Source organism: Tupaia chinensis, unplaced genomic scaffold, assembly GCF_000334495.1.
Source record: "Tupaia chinensis unplaced genomic scaffold, TupChi_1.0 Scaffold000216_1, whole genome shotgun sequence".
NCBI lineage: Eukaryota > Metazoa > Chordata > Mammalia > Scandentia > Tupaiidae > Tupaia > Tupaia belangeri.
This window is the reverse complement of record NW_006159691.1, coordinates 3129828-3134278: the sequence shown is the minus strand read 5'-3', so window position 1 is coordinate 3134278 and position 4451 is coordinate 3129828. Positions and strand designations below refer to the sequence as shown.

The window sequence follows — 4451 nt, the reverse complement described above, 5'->3', positions numbered from 1 at the left end:
CCTCAAAAAAAAAAAAAAAAAAAAAAAAAAAAAAAAGACTTCTCTGCAGGCCAGCAGATGGCATAGTGGTTGCATTGCTGCACTCCCACATGGCCAACCGTGGTTAAAATCCCAGACCTGGTGGCTTGAAATTCATGCCAGGCGCATGTGCATGTATGCCCAAAATCCTAGGAGAAGAGTGAAGAAGAAGAGACTGCACATCCCTGAGGAGTGATTTCTCATTTTCCCTCTCGCTGTCTGTCTCTCTGGTGAGTGCATGCAGCCTAAGGCAAAAATCTCTAAAAAACGAAAATGAAAAAAAACTTCTCTGGGATCAGCAGGTAGCATGGTGGTTAAGGAACTGGATCCCACATGGCCAACTTTGTGGTTCTAGTCCTGGAGAGAGGGCTTAAAAATCAAGCTGGGGTTGGGACCGACAGTTGGCCTAATGGCTATGTTGCTGGACTCCCATGTAGTTGACTGTAGTTTGAGTCCTGGACTGGTGGCTTAAACTCACACTGGGCACATGTGCATGTGTGCCCAAGGTCCCCAGAGGAGAATAGAGGAGAAGGTATTGTGGCGCCGCCATCCCCCCTGGGGGGTTATTTCTCGCTTTCTGTCTCTCTGTCTCTATCTTTCTGGTGAGTGCATGTACCCTATAGCAAAACTGTAAAAAAAAAAATCATGCTGGCGTATGTGCATATGTACCCCAAACCCTGAGAGGAGACTAGAGGAGAAAGATTGAGGTATGGCCATCTCCTCTGGCCATCTCCTCTGGGTGTGACTTCCCACTTTCCCTCTTTCTGTCTCTTTCTGGCAAACACACATGCCCTATAGCAATAACTAAAAAAAGGGAAAACATTTCCCTGAAGATGTGACATTTAAGCTAAAATCTGAAGGCCGAGAAGTCACCTGGACAAAAGGGCTAAAAAGGCTGTTATAGAAAGAGAAAAGGGCAATGTGTGAGGGGGCCTGTGGCTAAAAGGAGTATGGTGTGCTGCAGGACGGCAAAGGCGCCTATGTGACAAGGAAGAGGGAGTGAGGAATGACTGGAGCTGAGATTGCAAGGAGATGCCAGGATCCAGATCATGCTGGGCCTTAAAGACCACCATGCGAAGTTTGTCTCTCTCTTTGGTATGATGAGTCTCTTGGCAGAGAGCCTGACATAAAGGAGGTAGCCATAATTGGATGTCTTAGACTGCACAAGCTAGGAGCAGACGCTGAGACAAGAAAGTGAGTGCTACTGTTACCAGACAAATGTACAGACTGTGCCTGATCACTCATCACACAGCCTATTTCCAAGACCACAGCAGTTTGCTTAGAGGAAGGCTTTCTTATGGGAGAGAGCCACTGGGAAAGTGGTAACGTCAGTGATTCTTATTATAGTACCAGCTCCATGATCAAGGGGTAGGCAAACCTTTTAAACACAAATCAGGAATGTGACCATATGAGGGTCTGGGGATAGGAATCCAGGAGCTTTCCAGAAGTTTCTATGATGTCATCTTTGATGGACGGTGCTGTTTTCTTGGTGCCAGGTAGTCTTGAGGAGGGTACAGGTTGAGATGTTGTCTTCAAGTCTGTTCTTGGTAAAGAACCAAAGACAAAGAACTCTTAGGACACCTGGATCTATTTAATCTTTATATGCTATTTGTGGCTGTGTCTTATAAAAGTTGAATAGTTAAGGCTAACACAGTGTGGTCACTACAGGACCATAATTACAGTGTGCAGATACTTTCAATTAGAGCTCATCTTATGTGTAAAGTAAATTACCTGGGACTCTAGGGTATATTTCTTTCTTACCTGGTAACTAATATATTTAAAATTAAACAAACAAAACTTTTTTTTTTTCCTTCTCAGAGGCTGGTATACCACTAGCAGTAGGGATTCCATGAAGCACCAGTTAATGAATGGGAAAGGACAGAAGAAAAGAAGCCAATACAGGTAAGTCACTGAGTAGCTTTCTGCTGTGGGAAAGGGGGACTCAGTCCTCCAAAACCCCTCAGGAGAGAGTGTACGACACTCCTTGGGTTATTGTCACTGAGGGGCAAAGGAGCTGGAGTGTTCGTTTACCAGTTGCCACCAGTCACTGTGGGAAGCATGGGCTCTGACACTTCCTGTCTTCCCAGAGGACTAAGCAGGTAGAGTTGCAGGTGTTTTCAGTCAGAAGCCATCAGGTTTGTGTTCATGAGAGTGGGCATACTGAGTGGCCATTAGGGCATTTATGCATCTGTGACAGTAAGCATCCAATGACCCTTCTATAAGCCAGTTGTGTATGCAGTGGATGAGCAGAGCAAGGGCAAAGGAGGAGGGGCCAAAACCAATTGATAGGAAGGATAAGGCAAACCATGCTCAAAAGGGTCACCATCCTCAGAGACTGTATTGGGAGCAGCTGGCCCTGGGGTTGGCCTCGGGATGAACCTCACATTCTTGCCTTCATGGGAATAGACTCTTTTTCAGCTCTCCTCCTGGGGGCATTTGCCAGAGGCCCCTCCCCTGGTAGGCTGAGAAGAGATGCCTACCTACTTCTATTTTTTAATATTTATTTAATTTTATTTGTCTCTACTATTATTTAAAAGAATTACTACAAGGCATTTGACAGAGAGAGAGAGAGGGAGAGGGAGAGGGACACTTGCACCTTCATTTTCCATTCCCAAGACATAGCCTTTACTACTTAGCCTGGCAGGGAGGGACAAGGAGGGACTGGGAAGTGTTTATATACTAAGGGTATAGGTAAAAATTAGGATTGGACCAGGGGAATTAGACATGACTTCAAAAGCACATTAAAAATAAGAACTGTGTTCTCTGTAGTTCCCTGGGTAATTAATAAGGAAAGTCACGTATCTCCTGCCTTGGCGATTAGGTAAAACCAACATTACTGAATATAACATAATCCACATTACTGAAATTGTTTTTGTAGCTTATGAAATGCCAGCTAATAAATGATCTCAGTTGTTTCCCATAACCTATGGAGGTAAATAATACTCTTAGTCCCATTTAACAGATGATGAAGCTGAGATTCAGAGGCAGTAATTGCCTTACCTTCATAAACACAGGCAGTGAACAGCAAAGGTCTGTGAGTGCTTTTCTTCTGGTGATGAAACAAGCTCTTTGCCTTAGGGACAGCTGTTTATAATAGGGATAGTGGAAATGACCTGTGTGTACAGTGATATCACATCAGATGTCATGGATGCAATAAGCCTGAGGATGTTGAGGTCTGTTAATTGAGGCGGGCAAATGTTAAGAAAGCAGCTTACACAATTGCACTGTAGGCTAGGGTAAGCAAATTTTCTCTGTAAAGGGCTAGACAGTAAATATTTTAGATTGCAGGTCTATATGCCACCTGTATGTGCAGGTGTTCCAGGGTGACAGTGATATTGTAGTGTGAGAACAGTCATAAAAGTTTGTAAATGACTGGGTATAGCATGTTCCAATAAAACTTTATTTAAGAAATCAGGAGGAGGGCCAGATGAGGCCTTCAAACAGTAGTTTGAACTGTCTCCTGTCCTACTGGAAAGTACATTGGAGAGTATATTACTATTTTCATCACTAGATGGTGCCCTTCCATTAGTAAGGTAAAAGAGGAAGTTGGGTTGCTTTACCATGGGTAGGGAATTGGAGAAGAAATGATTATGACAGGAATTACTGTAGGAGGCTGAGAACAGGTAAAAGAATCTAAGTATAATTCAAATGATGGAAAATAAACACCCCCCCCACATATCCAGAGTATCTCCTGTGTTCCAGGCATAGTTCAAGGTGGTGATGTGCTGCTCAATATTTATTAATAAACTCTGAAAAAAGAAAACAACCCTCCCCCCTTCCCCACCTCCCACTTTGTGGCACTTGTTGATTTCTGTATCATGATACTCAACATCATGGCTGATTTCAAGCTACTGACTTGCCATTAATCTCTTCCCAAAGCTCCTAATGACTGTACAAAGTAGCTCCAACATGCTGCTGGCTCAAGGTGTTTTACTTTGTTTTCACATTCACCTGGTGAGGGAAGTAATAAATGATAACAATAAAAAAAAACCCTAGTATTTTTAAAGCAATTACAGCAGATATCCTGCTAATTGTTTTATACATACTACCTTATTTTGTAGTTTTCAGAACCCTGGAGATACACCTGTCAACCCACTTTGCAGATAAGCCAATTGAGGCTTAGAGAAACTTGACAATTGACTCAAGGTCATACCTCCAGGATTTAACACTTGTAGTTTGGCGGCAACATCAGGCACTCAACCGGATCATACCCATCACCTTTGCTGTGGCTCAGCAGGATATAGATGTTGAAATCTGAAACCATGCTCAAAAGGGTCACCATCCTCAGAGACTGTATTGGGAGCAGCTGGCCCCGGGGTTGGCCTCGGGGTGAAGCTCACATTCTTGCCTTCATGGGAATAGACTCTTTTTCAGCTCTCCTCCTGGGGGCATTTGCCAGAGGCCCCTCCCCTGGTAGGCTGAGAAGAGATGAC

At 43.8% G+C, this 4451-nt stretch overlaps 1 long non-coding RNA gene across 1 annotated transcript in view; it reads left to right on the top strand.

Moving 5' to 3' along the window:
• LOC102500677 (uncharacterized) overlaps positions 1-4258 on the top strand; it is a 114502-nt gene extending 110244 nt beyond the window's left edge. The window contains exons 3-4 of the long non-coding RNA XR_001370326.1: positions 1837-1920; positions 4080-4258. This is a non-coding gene — a long non-coding RNA (uncharacterized LOC102500677). The remainder of the gene's footprint in view (positions 1-1836; positions 1921-4079) is intronic.
• The last annotated feature ends 193 nt before the right edge of the window (positions 4259-4451 follow it).